Genomic DNA, 17,391 nt, shown 5'->3' on the forward strand with positions numbered 1-17,391 from the left:
CCCTGAGCATTTCACAATCACCATCATCATTCTGGTAAAGTGGTCAGTAGTATATTCCTACTCCTATACTCTTATTATTCACGCATGGAATTTCTATCCATAGAGATTCTACAGATCTGTTTGATTCATTTAAGATTTTTACTATATGCCTTATTTCACATATAGTGCTACTTCCCCACCAACACTATCTACTCTGTCATACCTATATATTTTGTACACTGGTATTACCATGTCCCATTGCTTATAATTGTTCCACCAAGTTTCTATGATGCCTATTATATCAATATGCTTATTGAATACCAGGCAGTCAAGTTCACCCATTTTTGTATTTAGACTTCTTGCATTTCTAAACAAGCACTTATAAAATTTGTCAGTATTTAGTTGTCTGCCTTGCCTTCATGTGATGTAATTAAATAGGACTCTTCAGTGCCCACCAGTACTTTATCAATTTCCATCCTCTCCTCTTTAGCAGGACATGGGAGTATTCCCCTTTAATAAATCCTCTGCACTCCTCTCTGACCTTTTTTTATTTTACATGCCAGCAATCTGATTCCATTCTGGTTTAGATGGAGCCCATCCTTCCTGTGCAGACTCCCCCTTTCCCAAAAGGTTTCCCAGTTCCTGATAAACCTAAACCCCTCCTACAAACACCATCATCTCATCCATGCATTGAGACCCTGCGGTTCTGCCTGCCTAACTGGCCTTGCACATGGAACTAGAAACATTTCAGAGAATGCTACCATGAGGGTCCTGGGCTTTAAGCTCTTTCCTAGAAGACTACATTTGGCCTCCAGGATCTGTCTCTTACCTTTTCCTATGTCGTTGGTACCTACATGTACATGACCACCAGCTCCTCCCCAGCACTGCACATAAGTCTGTCTAGATGTCTTGAGAAGTCCACTATCTTCACACCTGGCAGGCAAGTCACCAGGCAGTTCTCCTAGTCATCACAAACCCAGCTATCTATATTTCTAATAATTGAATCCCCATTGCTATTCCCTGTCCCTTGCTAATAAATGGGGTTACATTCCCCAGAGAGGTATCCACAGTGTGGGAGGACACCATAACGTCATCTGGAAGGAGGGTCCAAACTGTGGAATTGTTTCCCTCCACTCCAGCTTGATGTTCTCTTTCGTCCTCAACAACACAGAGGCTGTCAGACTGGTGGTAGGACCACTTTACTGTGTTGCAGGAAGTCTCATCTATGACTTTTTGTTTCCTTTAGCTCCTCCAATTCAGCCACTCTCGTCTCTAGAGCCTGTACTCTGTTTCTGGGGACCATAAGCTGCTTGCACCAAATGCACACCGTCTGTCCACAAGGCAAGTAATCATACATGTTTCATTCAGTGCAATAAACTGGACAGCCCCCACTCTGCTGCTGGACTTTTTTGTGCATGCTTTATTTTTAATCCTGCTGGAATTTTTTGTTTGTTTGTTGCGCTTTTTTTTGGGAGGAGGGGTGGCAATTATTGGGCTAAGTTTAGAGAATATTTATTAGGTGCATCTGGCTCTCATGCTCCCTTTCTAAACTCCATCACAAAACTTCCCTGTTTGCTGTTCCTGTTTGCTAGCTTAAATAAATCTGACACCAGCAGGCACTTTTCATTGTGGAATGCAGGACAGCCTTGAATAGTAGCTATGAAGGTGAAAGGCCAGTTTTTTTGGCTGCAGGACCACCAAAGCCCTTTCCTACTAAGGCCCTGTGCCTTGTGTAGTCATTTATACTAGTACAGAGTAAGTGCAAAATGAGGATTGTGGTTTCACACCCCAGAATGTACTGGGCTCCAGTATGTCTCTACAGTGCCAGAGCCTTCCTGGATAGAGGAAGGAGGTGCACTGCCCAAACAATGTTCCTGGCACTGCTGTCTCCTGTTATGCTGTAAGAATGCACTGCGCAGGGAAGCTTTCTACATCTGTACAATAAGCCTAGTCAGCACTCAACCTCGCACAGCCCAGCAGGCATTCATCGGGGGGGAGGCTCATGGCCCCACCTTCAACATGCCAAGATCAGCCCCTTCAGAGCCACTTGTGCTGCCAGCAGCTGCAGACAAATTACAGATTCACCCAGCAGAGATACACGGGAAGGTTCACAGGAAGTGTTCATTGTGTTCTCTAACATGCCCCCCCCCCCCCCCCCCTTCCCTGGGCACCTATGCTAGAGCACTGATAAGTTATTCAGAAAATGACTTCATCTTAAAAATGCTACAGAAGCAGCTTTCTTTAGTGGGAGCAGTTTCAATGTAAATTCAAGTTCTGCTAAACAAACAACAACGCAGAATCCTCTCAAATTGCACAAGTCTGATTTCAAACCCGTGAAGTATGTATGATGCCTGTGCATCATGGTGTCCTTGTATAACAAATACCTTTGTACTTGTTAGCAATGCAGTATGTTTAATGGCTCTCACCAAGTACATTACATCGTTCCATCTGCCATTTTCATATTCAAAGCATACCACATGTTCATCTTTCCCACAGATTAGTTTGCAACAGTAGGGGTAACATCAGAGTAGTCAGACAAACCTTACAGAACAAACCCTGACAGAAGAAAATGCATCTGTAGGAGGAACCACCGCTAAAAAACTCACTTTTTCTGCCAAACCCAGAAATGTTAACTCATGATAATAGTAAACATTGTCACTTACTCATCCCCTCCCCCCCAAAATATAATGTTCTTCTGGCAAAATTTGTCCTATAGTTAAAAATAACTATAATCACTAAAAGTCATGGAAATATAGTCTACCCAGTGATGAATTTCTGTTGGACACCTCTCCAACTCATTTCTGAACAAATTGTACTCCCACTGAATAGCCCTTGCTCCATGAGTAACCCCATTTACTTCAATGGACAACCTGTTGAGCAGCGTGTGAATAAGGGTATCAGGTTCTGACCCTAAATCTGCAGAATGGTATTTCTTACCAAGCCTGTTCTTTAAGCTTAGGCTATGGCTACAGCAGTATAGCTGCAGACGCTAAGCTGATGGGAGATAGCTCTCCAGTTGACTCAATTGCTCCAGCTCCAGCGGACAGCGGTAGCTATGTCAGCAGAAGAAGCTCTCCCGCCAACAGAGCGCTGGCCATACTGGCACTTAGGTTGGTATAACTTACATTGCTGAAGGGGGGTGGCTTATTTACACCTCTGAGTGAGGTAAATTATACTGACATAAGTGGTAGTGTGTATATAGCCTTAGAGTTGCCAGCACTAGACTTTTAAGATTACAAAGTGGTAGTAATCCCAACTCTCCTCTATGGTTGCGGGAGTTCAGTGACCTACAGAAAACACCTGAAAAACCTGGAATGCCAACACCAGCATTTTCTCCAAAAAATCCTCAACATAAAGTGGGAGGATCGCCATTCTAATGTCAGTGTCCTCATGAAGGCCAACATCTTCAGTATTGAAGCACTGATTATCCAGCACCAGCTGAAGTAGAGTGGGCACTGCGTGAGCATGTCTGGTGCAAGCCTACAAAAACAACTGCTGTACACCCAACTCATCAAAGGAGAAAGGAAACAGGGAGGCCAAAAGAAATGTTTCAAAGACATCCCCAAGATAAACATCAAGAGATGTGGCATTGATATTACACACTGGAAGACAGTAGCCAAGATAGGACTAACTGGCAATGACTTGTCAGTGAAGGAGCAACTACTTTTGAGAAAAATCGTCTCATCGTGGTCACATAAAAACGCCAGAAAAGAAAGGACAGACAACTGTCATGCAGTAATCATAGCCCAACCCTGCCTCCCAACACCACCTGCAATATCTGCCAACGAGTCTGAGGCTCAAGGATCGGACTCTTTAGTCACCAAAGGATCCATATAAAATAAAACCCCTGAAAGAAATCATCCTCAATTCGAGGAATCATCAACAACGACGAGAGCTGTTAACTCTCTGGTTTTGCAAGTTTTACCCAGTCTGGAGGGGTGTATTTTACAACTAATCCTCTTGTTGAAAATTCCAATAGTGCAACAATTTAGCTTGTCAGATGATACCATCTTCCTCTTTCTTACTATGAAATGGGGGCAAATTTACTACAGTTCCATTTTAAAAGATTATTCCTGATAGCCAAGTTCAACTACAGTTTATGTCTAAAGCCTAGCAAATGAATATACAGTATATCTTAAGTATGTTTTAAAAAATGTCATTGAATGGCAAATGCATCTGAAATGCCCCAGTGGGGATGAAAAGCTTATTCTGAATTTATGTTACATTAAGTCCCATGAATTTATGCTATGTTAAGTTGACAATACCAATGTAACTCCTTCTAGAGTGTACCATCAGGTTAAAAAAAAAAACACAACCAAAAAAACCAGATCCCCTCTCAGTTAATGTTTTTGTTTGAAGGCTGTAACTCTATTTAATTTGAAATTTCCTCTTACTGTGCCAATTACATTTTAAACTTCTTCCTGTGAAGTTTTAAAGTACACTGTCTTATTTGACACACAGAGTACTATTAAAACAGCCCAGAGTGGGATAAAAATGTTTTTCTTTCTTTAGTATCAAGCACCTGGCAAGTAAATGGAACGTTTCTGTAAAGCTTTAAAGGCTATTAAAGGCATTCCTCTTTTTCCCTAGGGATTCAAAACCCACTTATTTTTATTTCCTGTTTTAAACCTATGAAATTACATCACTTTTTTCCTTTGATTTAACATTTTGAAGTATTTTTCCACATTGTTCCTCAGCTTTTTAACCCACTAATAATTAAAACTGCTGTTCTGCTAGACCACCAGAGATAGTGGGAGAGGAGATGACTAATATTAAGTTAGTCTTGGCAATGGGGGAAGAGCATTGACTATTTGCAGTAAGTCACATGACTTAGGGTAGTTTAAATTAAGGTTTTGCTGATGTGAATTGCTATACAGGCCTTGGGTCTAGCCCTCCCAAACCTTGGGGTGTGTGGTGAAGGAGCAATCAGGGTTGGATTGTGGGTTTATAGGATCCATGTGTTAAAAATATTGTGGCAAGTATCTGAAATGAATAACTTTATTGAAATAAATTCTAATGTGGGACCCCAACAAAGGGCTTAACAGCTACTGCACATATACTTAATTCAAAAGTAAGAGGAGTATTTAAGGGGAAATAATATATGTCATCAAAATGGATGGGCCGTAAACACCTAGCGGACACATGAGATCTTGGGTCCCTGGTGTAACTCCACTGGCTTCATGATGAATTTGGTCCATTGTGTTTAAGACACAGGATCATTGCATTTGAGTGGGCTTCCTACTGTGTTTTCAAAACATCTAGAAACAAAAAGGACAATCCACTTCCCCACCTCCAAGAACCATATGGCCAAAGCATGCTCAGCATTTAGAAGAACTACAAAAAACATCATGTGATGCAGAAGGGATGGTTTAAGACTCAAAGCTTTTACAATTGAGAACCATTTGGAATAGCATTTGGGAGAAGCACAAAGAAAATATCGTCTGGCTGGAAAACTCAGAAGTTCTGTTGTCTGCAGTCCTCAGAGTTAGCTGCACTTGGAATAAGAATCAAATCACAGATGGAAAAGACCTATAGGTCCATCTCAACCAATGCAGGACTTCTACTTCTTTTGCCACCTAATACTTCTATACAAATGTATATGTATCTGTAGATAAATTAGACTAAACTATATTGTTCTGGCATCTGGGAGCATTTATTTCTCTTACCAAGCAAATCTCACTCCTGGAGTCCAAATAAATCTTCTTGTCCGCTCAGAAACTGTCACGATATCTTTTGCACCCTCACCTTCCCCCATAGGCCAAAATATGCCAAAAAATATATATATATGTATATGCCCTTAAGGTTACATAATCTTTTTGAATGTCTAAAAATGATGCAACCGTACTGCTATGCAAAACAAGCCTGACTAGTCTTTATATTTTACTTTCTTGGGGCTCCTATTTTCCTTCATTCCTGATAAGTCATGAATGGGGACATGTTTGTAAGGCTAGATACACACATGGACCAAATTCTGCTGTGAAGTAATGAAATAAATAGTGTGTAAGTCTTGCAGAATCATAGAATCATAGCAGATTATGGTTGAAAGAGACCTCAGGAGGTCATCTAGTCCAACCGCCTGCTCAAAGCAGGACCAACCCCAAAATAAATCATCCCTGCCAGGGCGTTGTCAAGCTGGGCCTTATAACCTCTAAGGATGGAGATTCCACCACCTCCCTGGGTAACCCATTTCAGTGCTTCACCACCCACCTAAAGAAGAAGTTTTTCCTAATATATCTGATATAAAATGGTCACAAAATGGATATAAGAGGTAAAGTAGTATAATTTGCGCTGATTTGGTTGTAGAGGTGCAAAATGAATGCTTCTGACCAACAAACATCAGATGTGTAACTAAAAACACTAATTATGTCCACACAGAATTTATCCCAGGAACATTTATACAGCTGCAGCAGGTCAGGATTTGTCCTGTGTGACAATCATACCAAAAAACCAACTAATTCTATCTTTAAAAGATTATAACAAAGAGGGCTCTTATTGTGACTAGAGGACGAGAGGACTATTGTGACTAGAGGACTTATTGTGACTAGAGGACGGCATTAATTTGAGACATCTGAGGCAGTAATCGAAGATTACTCCATTGGTGACCTGGTTTTGTACATAAGGTTACTTTTGTAACTGTCTTTACATGGAAGGGTTTGAAAGTTTATTGTGAGGAAAGGCAAAGGAATGGTTTAAGAGTGATATTCATGGTCTCAAAAATGCATTATTATTTTTACCTGCAAAATGAACTAGGTGCCGCACAGAAATGTAAAATGCTGCGTTGTAAGTGCTAAGTATTATATCAGGAGGGAACAGTATTGTGACAATCACAGTCCACAATGATATCTGGAATATCAATGTCACAGAGTGGGTTCACTAGTCTATCGTGATCCTGCATGCTATGGGCAAGTTTCCAGCATGAGTCAGTTAGGACTAAATTTCACACCCACTACTTCATACACTTTGTAATACTGCAATTTTCTGCCTTACACAATATAAAGCCATGAAACAGTGGTAAGAAAAACCTAAAGAAAACAAACATAATGATTAGTGTAATTCTTAAGTGCCACCCAGAGACATGAAATTCATAGGCGTTTGAAATATGAGGCATTTGAAATATGAGTCTATTCTCAGGTCTTCAAAAAGAATATCAAATAATTATAGAAATAGATACTTATCTGCATTTCAAAATTAAAAAAATAAGATTTCAGTTTCTACTTGATTAGACAGAGCAAACAAGAAAGCTCCAACCTAAAGGTCTGCTCTACATACAGTCTTTGTACTGGTATAAAAATGTTATTTAGATGGCGTGATTTTTAACTGAAAAAGTTATATCGGTATAACCCCTAGACCATAGATGACTCATGACTCCTGATAATGGGGGGCAGGTGGGGGGGGGAACGACAATGTAAAGGGGGGGACATGTGACCATCCCAACCCCACCTCCCTGGACCAGGGCAGCCAATCACACCAGTTCCTGGGGGGCTGAGGCCACAGGAATCGGGAGCACATGCCTCTGGGCCTGGCTGGGGCCAGTCCTGGCCTGGGCAGACTCACAGCACCAGTGTCTCCCCGCAGCTCATGGACACCTCAACAGGAGAGGCGCAGGGCCTACCTTTGGCTGAGCAGAAGGCATGGAATCTGCTCCTGGCGCCTTCCCCAGCAACCCCCCATCCTGCGCCCAGCCCATGGACCGCCGTGTTCTCCCCACCCCACCAGAGTTACCTGCAGGACGGAGCTCTATCCTTCTCCCGTTGTGCCTCCCTCCAGCATGTTTCCGGCTTGCTCGGCCACTCTACCTGGCAGCTGGGCCCAGGTGGGGAGGGGAAGGGGCAGGTCAGAGCTGCTTCTCACACTAGCTGAGTGTGGCCGCTCCATGTCACTGCCTTTGTGCAGCATGACAACTGCCTGAGAGACAGCCCAGCCCCTATGTTCCCTGGCCAGGTCCGCTGCCGGGGGGCAGGCACAGCGGGAGAAGGACAGAGCCATTCTCTCTACACCCCAAACAGGCCAAGCAGAAATCTGGGGAAGCACCTGACCCCACATGCCCCCCCACGTGTTGCCTATGCCCTAGACCAATGCACTTATAGACCAATGGCATTTTTTACCAGTACAGCTTATTCCCCTTCCAATGTAAGAATAAACTATACCAGTATAGCTGAATCCACACTAGGAAAGTTTTACCATTTTAACAATATTCAGAGTTAAAGTGGAACAACTTTAGTGTGCAGACTAGAACTGAGCAGTTCTTTAACAAATAGCTACCACAAACACCATGGTTGTGGTTTTCACAATGCTTTGCACATGCTTTACAGTACTCTCATGAGAGACATGAGGCAGTCTTAAGCTCTTGGTGCAGTAGGCTGGGTTTTCCAGGCTCTTATGGCTTATCAGTTGTTTCTACAAAACAAGCAGTTGTAAAATGCTAGTGGCCATATGTTTTCACACACAGTATTTTTGAAGATGGAGACATCAGCTCCTTATCAACACATGGCAATAAGCCACTTTTCATTTATTTAAAATCCAGCCCTACATATCTGAAATTAGTTATTCTGCCCTGTGTAGAAATGTGCTTTGTTCAGCTTTTACAAGAGGCAGAGTTAGCAACAAAACCTATGGGTGCCCTGATACTTTCTATTATAACATTCTGTTTTCATTTGCTTACAACTTTGCCCAACTATTTGGGCTGAAATTTTCCATTTGGGGTGTCTGCCTCAAACTGAATTTTTTGGACAATTTTAGCAAAAACAGTTTAGCCATTTCCAAAAACAAGGCTAGGAAAAATACATTGTTTTACCAATGTTTAAAACTTCTTAAAATTTTATCACTGAGTAGCTTCGGGTCCTCTATGATTTGGAGCAGGAACTTGATGTTTGGCAGGAGTGTTTCCCTAGGGTGAGAGAGATGCCTTTTGCTGTCCCTGTGAAAATCTATCCAAAGTGGTTGCATTGTAAGCCTCTGAAAATCACCATTTGTATATGCTCAGTAGAAAGTTGCTACAGGGTGGCAGCAAAATTTGCACTGAGCATGCTTCATTTCCACAGCGCTCCATATAAACCATAACAAACGTACTCCAGTCTGTTTTTGAGCAGGGCTTTTCCTGCAATTGCTCCTCTTGGATGATGGATGTCACTCTGGCACCAGATATCAAAACCAAGGACAGGGAGACAGTCTCTTCTGTACTCTCAGTTCTCCGCTACCACGTGCCCATAGTGTGGAAAAGAAGGGAGAAGCATCCTGATTGGAATTCTGAGGTGTGAACAGTATGGGGAGGACCAAGGACAAACTGGGAGAGGTGGAAGTATAGGGATGTAGGTATAGGTTAGCAAGGCGGGGAATAGGGACAGAAATGGCCAGCCTGACTCAGGCCATACTAGGGTACAGGGATAGAAGGGAACCCTATAGACTACTTCCATTAGAATCTGGAATAAAATCCAGGATTCCCAAGTCTCAATATTCTGCTGTCAGAAAATAGCTATGAAACTTCTGGCACAGTGTGTGTCTCATCCTCCTTTTGTGACTGCTCCACAGAGAATAAGTGTGTATAGCTGCTACCAGTTACTCTGTTGGCTAAAGTGGTAGAAGTCTATGTTGTGGATCTAAAGTTCCAACCCTGTTGATGACCTGAATAGGGGGTCAGTATGGTTCCACATGATGGAATTTCTGTTATTCAGTTTGCTTTTTAAAAAGCTAGGAAATTTCATGCAAACAAGATTGTAAAAGAGCATTAAGTTTGCAAGAATCGATTCAGAAAGTTGAGGAAACAACTAAGGGGTCATCCATTTTGGATCCGGTGTTGACCAACAGGGATGTATTAGTTGCGAAAGCTAAGGTGATTGGGAACTTGGGAGGAAGTGATCATGATCTGATAGAATTCAAGACCCTAAGGAAAAGAGGACATTAGAACAGCAGAAAAAGGACACTGGACTTCAGAAAGGCAGATTTCAACCAACCCAAAGAAATAGTTGGAAAGGCCCCGTGGAAAGACCAATTAAGAAGAAAAAGGAGTCAAAAGGGGCTGGCAGTTCCTAAAAGATGTAAATACTAGAGACTCAACATCAAGCTATTCCAATGCAGAGGAAAGTTAAGAAGAGCCACAGGTGGCCAGTGTGGCTGCACAATGGGCTTTTTAACGATCTAAAATCCAAAAGGGATACATACAGGAAATGGAAGAAGAGGCATATCACCATGGAAATAGCATGAGCATGTAGGGACAAAATTAGAAAAGCCAAGGCAAGGAATGTGTTACAGCTGGCAAGAAACGTTAGAGACAAGAAGGGGTTCTTTAAATATGTCAGACAAAAAAGAAAACTCAAGGACGGTGGGAGTCCGTTGCTCAATGAAGAAGGTAAGCTGCTAACAGAAGATGATACAAAGGCAGAGCTGCTCAATGCCTACTTTGCTTCAGTCTTCTCACAAAAAATAACATGTGAACAGACGACTAGTGAAGTTATCATAGACAATAAAGGGGAAGGGATGGAGATCAGGATAAGTAAAGAACACATCGTAGATCTTCTGACAAATATGAATGAATTCAAGTCAGCAGGGCCTGATGCTATTTACCCCAGGGTACTGAAGGAATGAATTTGCTGAAGAAATCTCAGAGCTACTGGCTATAATATTTGCAAACTTATGGATGACAGGTGAGGTCCTGGAAGACTGGAGAAGGACTAACATACTGCCCATCTTTAAAAAGGGGAAAAAAGAGGAGCCGGGGAACTATAGACAGTCAGCCTGACTTTGCTACCTGGGAAGCTACTAAAGCAATGTATAAAACATTCAAATAGCAAATACCTGGATGATGAAGGGATAATCACTAGCAGCCAGCATGGATTTACTAAGAACAAATCATGCCAAACTATCTCGATTTACTTCTTTTACAGGGTAACTGGTTTGGTGGATGGGGGAATAGGGTGGATATAGTATACCAGGACTTTAGCAAGGCTTTTGACACCATCCTACATGACATTCTCATAAGTAAGCTACAGAAATGCAGGCATGGCGGAACTACCATTAAGCAGATACATAATTGATTAAATAACCACAAACAAAGAGTAGCTGCTAATGGAATGGTTTCAGATTGGAAAGAGGTCTCAAGTTGGGGTTCCACAGGGATCTGTTTTGGGTCTAGTGTTATTTAACATCTTTATTAATGACCTGGACATAGGATAGAGAGCATACTGATGAAATTTGCAGATGACACTAGCCAAGGAGGGGTTGCAAACACTTTGGAGGAAAGAGCTAAACATCAGAGGGATCTTGATAAATTGGAGAACTGGGCTATAGACAACAAAATGAAATTCAATAAAGACAAATATATGGAGCTACGCTTAGGGAAGAAAATCCAAATGCACAAATACAGAATGGGGGATTAATGGCTTGGCAGCAGCATTGCTAAGAAGAATATGGGAGTTGTGGTGGATCACAACCTCAACATGAGTCAGCAATGTGATGCTGTTGCAACAAAAGCAAATGCAATTTTAGGTTGCATTAGCAGAGGCATAGCATGCAAGTCATGGGAAGTGATATTACCGCTTTATTCGGTGCTATTTATCCTTAGATGGAATACTGTGTCCAATTTTAGTCATCAATGTATAGAAAGGATGTAGAGAAAATGGAAAGGATCCAGAGGTGACTGACAGAGATGATCAAAGGGATCATGGAATACAAGCCATATGAGCAAAGGCTGAAGAAACTGAATATGTTTAGTTTGGAAAAGAGGAGATTAAGGGGGGAAGGCTTGAAAGGCTGCCATAAAAAAGATGGAGAAAAGTTGTTCTCTTTTGCCACAGATGGCAGGACAAGAGGCAATGGGTTCAAACTACAGTATACCAGATTTAGATTAAATCTCAGGAAAAACTTCCTAACTGTAAGATCCGTAGAACAATGGAACAGACTGCCTAGGAAGGTTGTGGAAGCTCCTTCACTGAAGGTTTTCAAAAAGAGGCTGGACAGCCATCTGTCTTGGATGGTTTAGATACAACAAGTCCTGCATCTTGGCAGGAAGTTAGACTAGATGACCCCTAAAGTCCCTTCTAGCCTTATGGTTCTATGATTCTCGAACTCAAAAGTCAAGTAATAGCAGAATTAAGATTACCAGTGCAACCTTAGCTGAGCCTCTGTGTATGCATTATGATACAGTCTAATTATACAACCATGTACTGTACTATTTTTCCACAGGATCCCCTGCCTCATTCAGTGCACACACTAGATGATGCTCAGGAAATGAATCAGGGATGTCTAGTGAATGAGGGTGTTATCAGTAGGATTCCTGCTTCATTTGTTGCACAAGTTGGAAGGTGTGTAGTGAATGAGACAGGGGACTACAGCAAGAGAAAAGATGGTCTCATGGTTTTGGCAGTTAAATGCCTTCCTGGAGAACTGGATTCTATCCCTGCCTCTGCCATAGAGTTCTGTATGATCCTGGGCAAGTTACTTAAACCAAACTTTTGACAGGTGATCATGAACTGTGTCTTCTTCATCTTCTGGGTGTCCATCTGGAGACACGCAGGGCCTGATTTTCTGAAGCACTGAGCACTCACAACTCCAACTGAGCCAAGCGGGATCTGTGCTGTGAACATAAAGTGCTATAAAAATGCCAAGTATTCTGAGAAATCAGGCCCATAGCATCTCAACTTGGGCACTCAAAATTAGTGGACAGTTATGGCATTTTGGACTCAATTTTTCATGCCTCAGTTACACATCTGTATAATGGGAATAATTCTACTCTGCCTCATAGGAGTGTTGTGAACATAAAATATTACAGTGAAGAGCAACATAAAAAATCCCATGAGCAAACTAATTTTTCTGTGTTCAGTGCAAGGTTGGGATGGTGTGCAGTAAATGAGGCTTAGGGCAAGACACTGAATAATGAGTATATAAAAAATATTGAACAATGACCCTTTCAGTGAGGACCATCCAAACTGTGCACTGAATGAGGGGTTCTGTGACAGCATGTAAACATGTAATTAAGAACTGTATCATAATGCATACGCACAAAAGGGGTGAATTAAGGTTGCCTGAGCAGCCTTAACTCTAAAAAGTCCTAACATCTGAGTGCTTGATTTTGCAACCTTAATGTTCTTTTAAATGCGGGGCGGGGGGTTGGGGGGGTGGTTCTTTTTTTTTTTTTTTTGGTATGTAATCATCTATGTAATGTGCCCAACTGACCTGTTTAAAGAGCCTGTTAGAAGCAAGGCAGTTTGGTCCACTGGACTGAGCTAATCACCAAGAAGGCCTGAGTTCTAGTCCCAGCCCAGTGGCCTTGGGTGAATCACTACATGGAAAATTTTGTAAAGTGTGCCTAATTTTGTGTGCATCAGTTTTGAATGTTCATATTTAAACAGCTATTGGCTAGATCCATGAAGAGGACTTAGGTTCAGCATGGCAACATTTAATTTAGGGTATGTCTACACTGCACACTTCTTCTGGCAGCATATAGTATACATACAGGCAGAGCTCCCCTAGGGCAGGTATAAACAGCTGTGTAGACAATGAGGCACTTCATAGACAAGTAGAATAAAGACAGAGCTGGAGGGTATGTATGTATATACCCAAATACATACTCTACATAGCTCTCTACTCACCCAAGCCATACATCCCCATCTACACTGCTATTTTTAGCAGTGTAGCGTCCCATTACTTCCTTTCTGCTGGAGTGCTTCCTCGCTGCAATGAAAGACTATGACAGCAGGGAAATGCCTTTCCCCACTGCCTCCTCCACCAGAGCCTTTCTTGTTCACAATAAAAGGCACTGGCAGTGGGGGAGCTGCTGGAGCCTTTCCCCACTGCCTCTCTTCTGCCAAAGCCTTTCACTGATGTGTGTAGCTACATGCCATAGTGTGGATGCAGCCTTCTTTTCATTGAAGCACATAGCTACATGCACACTGCATGCCAGCAGTGGTAGCATGTAGTGCAGATGTAGCCTTAAAGGCACCCTGCTGCTGAGGGAAATCTTCAGTCCTAAATTAGGTAGCCTCCCTCCCTCCCTGTACAATGTATAGGGGAGAGTTAGGTGCCTAAAAACGGGATCCCAAAGCCAACAGGAAATGCCGAGGAGATGGGTGGGACCTAAAACGTATCCCTCAAAAGGAATTAGGCACCTTAGTCTGGGCTGAAGGGAGGCACTTCCCTCTATTCAGGATTCTCAGACATAAATCCTCTCCTTGAATTAGGCACCTCTGCAGTTCTGCAGAAAAGGACCTGGGGTTTAAAGTGGGTAGGAAGCTGGATATGAACCAACAGTGCCCTTATTGCCAAGAAGGCTAACGGCATATTGGGCTGCATTAGTAGGAGCATTGCCAGCGGATCAGGGGAAGTGATTATTCCCCTCTATTCGGCACTGGTGAGGCCACATTTGGAGTACTGTGTCCAGTTTTGGGCCCTCCACTACAGAAAGGAAGTGGACAAATTAGACAGAGTCCAGTGGAGGGCAAAGAAAATGATTAGGGGGCTGGAGCACATGACTTATGAGGAGAGGCTGAGGGAACTGGGCTTATTTAGTCTGTAGAAGAGAAGAGTGAGGGAGCATTTAATAGCAGCCTTCAACTATCTGAAGGGGGGTTCAAAAGCGGATGGAGCTAGGCTATTCTCAGTGGTGACAGATGACAGAACAAGGAGCAATGGTTTCAAGTTACAATGGGGGAGGTCTAGGCTGGGTATTAGGAAAACTTTTTCATGAGGAGGATGGTGAAGCACTGGAATTGGTTACCAAGGGAGGTGGTGGACTCTCCATCCTTAGAGGTTTTTAAGGCCTGACTTGATAAAGCTCTGGCTGGGATGATTTAGTTGGGGTTGGTCCTGCTTTGTGCAGTGGGTTGGACTAGATGACCTCCTGAGGTCCCTTCCAACCCTAACCTTCTATGATTCTATGACCTAAGTCAACTCAGCCCTTTCCTTGCAAAAAAGGAAGGGGAAGGTGCCGCCACCCTATTCCAACAGCCAAGAGCTTGGAGCACTTACCTGGAATGTAAAACACCTGGGTTTAAATCACCACTCTGCCTGATTCAGAGCAGGGACTTGAACCCAGGTCTCTCATGTGGGTGGCCTAACCACTCAGCTATTCTGGAGCAGGTCTCGCTCAATATCTCCTATTGAAGCTGTTCCACTTTGTATATAATGCTTAAAAGCCACTGAGCTAGAGAGACAATGACTCTGTAATCTAGTGGCTAGCACACTCTCCTGAGAGACCTAGGTTCCAGTCCCTGCTTCAATTAATATGCAAGTGTTTTATACAAAGTGGAACAGTTTCAACAGGAGAGACAGAGTCCCACTTGAGAATATTCATAGCCCAGCAGTTAGGACATGCACCTGTAAGGTAGAAGACCTGTGTTCAAGTCCCTGCTCCAAGTCAGGCAGAGTGGGGATTTGAACCTGGGCCTCCTACATTACCGGTTGGTTACTAACCCCTAGGCAGAAGGAAAGCACAGCTATCCCTCCCCACCCAACCTGTGAAGGCCTGGTCTGGTAGACATGTTCGAAGAGGGCCTCTGAGAATGCCATTAGATTGGACCACTGGCTCTTAGGCATGAGCTAGGTGCTACACAGCTCAGTGGTATGTATGTGCACCAGCAGAAATCCAGGTGCCTGGGGGACTTTACCAGTGGAAACAGGTGCCTACAGGGTTAGGCAGAAACTGAGCAGAGGTTCTGAGGATCTACATTTTGGACTTAGGCCCTTAAATCCCTTTGTAGATCGCCCTGTGTGTCTAAGGTTAGGCACTCAGAAACCAAAGCATTCCAAATTAGAGGCCTCTTCTGAAATACAGATTTTAAATTTGCTGTTTCTTTCTCCATCTATAAAATGGGAAAACACTTTCCTAGTTACCAATGGCATTGTGGGAATTAATTAGCTAGTAGACTCATAGACTCTAAGGTCAGAAGGGACCAATATGATCATCTAGTCTGACCTCCTGCACAACGCAGGCCACAGAACCTCACCCACCCACTCCTGTAATAAACCTCTAACCTATGACTGAGTTACTGAAGTCCTCAAATCATGGTTTAAAGACTTTAAGGTGCAGAGAATCCACCAGCAAGTGAGCCATGCCCCATGCCACAGAGGAAGGTGAAAAACCCCCAGAGCCTTTGCCAATCTGCCCAGGGGGAAAATTCCTTCCCGACCCCAAATATGGCGATCCATTAAACCCTGTGCATGTGGGCAAGACTCACCACCCAGACACCCAGGAAAGAATTCTCTGTAGTAACTCAGAACCCACCCATCTAACATCCCTTCACAGGCCATTGGCATATCTACCACCACTAGTCAAAGATCAGTCAATTGCCAAACTAGGCGGTCCCATCATACTATCCCCTCCATAAATTTAGCAAGCTCAATTTTGAAGCCAGCTAGATTTTTTGCCCCTACTGCTCCCCTTGGAAGGCTATTTCAGAACTTCACTCCTCTGATGGTAAGAAACCTGCATTTAATTTCAAGTCTAAATATTTGTAGATTGCTTTAAATACATGTGTGAAAAACTTTGCACAATAATTCCTACCATGCGGTCAGACTCTGCCCCCCCACTTATAGCAAAAATATTATAAAATATTACCTTTCCTACTTCTATAAGGTATTAATTGAAGTATTCTGTGTATGAACCTTCAAAACAATAAGGAGGGAAATTTCTTTCATTACTCAGTCTTCTGAGTTCCTTTTTATTTCCAAAAAAAAGACACAGTGAAAACAACCTCATAGTACAAACACTCATCTCCTCAACTTTTCTATTTTCATCAAAAGATTTAAACACAGCAATGTAATTTTCACAGCGCTCTGTGATTACAATGCAGAAAAATGCTGAACACTAAACCATGTCAGAGCTCTCAACCATGACAGGAGAATACTCAGCAATAGAACATTATATACAGCTACCATCTAGGGAAGGCCACACAAACATATTACAATATAATAACATATACTATTGGGGTTTCTGTGCCTGCTAAGATATTTCATATTGTTTCCTAGCCTCTCTGTGCAGTTCTGCTTAATGAAGAGCTGCCACACCAAGTGGAGGCAACCTCTGGCTATTTAATTCCCACTGCTTAAGCATGATCACAGGTGTAACATCACAGATCCTATTCTTCAATGTCTACTATAATCAAGGGTCAGGGAGGCCAGTTTCCTCATTATTGCCTATCGCTTTATAAAAAGCTATAAGGCTCAATTTGGGGGGAAATCTGCATAACTGAAAAGCACTTCTATTTTTAAATAGGGGAGAATCCTGCCTGTTCATCAGTAGTCATGACATTCTTTATCTATCTTTTAATACCATGCTCATCACCATAGTACGGTTTCGAGTTCCATTGCTGGGGGACATGTAAGACACAGAGAGTCCATGAAAAAGGTGTGCATCTCTGGGCATTGAACAGGGGTTCTCTCTGTCTTCTGACTGCACGGTTTGGGGTTAGTAGAGGAGAGAAG

The 17,391-nt window shown here is 42.7% G+C and overlaps 1 protein-coding gene across 2 annotated transcripts in view; it reads right to left on the minus strand.

The window, feature by feature from the left end:
* ATP8A2 (ATPase phospholipid transporting 8A2) overlaps positions 1–17,391 on the minus strand; it is a 523,365-nt gene that overhangs the window by 295,688 nt on the left and 210,286 nt on the right. The gene's annotated exons all lie outside the window — the stretch shown is intronic.

Source organism: Emydura macquarii, unplaced genomic scaffold (assembly GCF_026122565.2).
Source record: "Emydura macquarii macquarii isolate MOO-44397 ecotype Brisbane River unplaced genomic scaffold, CSIRO-AGI_Emac_v2 contig_2473, whole genome shotgun sequence".
Lineage (NCBI taxonomy): Eukaryota > Metazoa > Chordata > Testudines > Chelidae > Emydura > Emydura macquarii.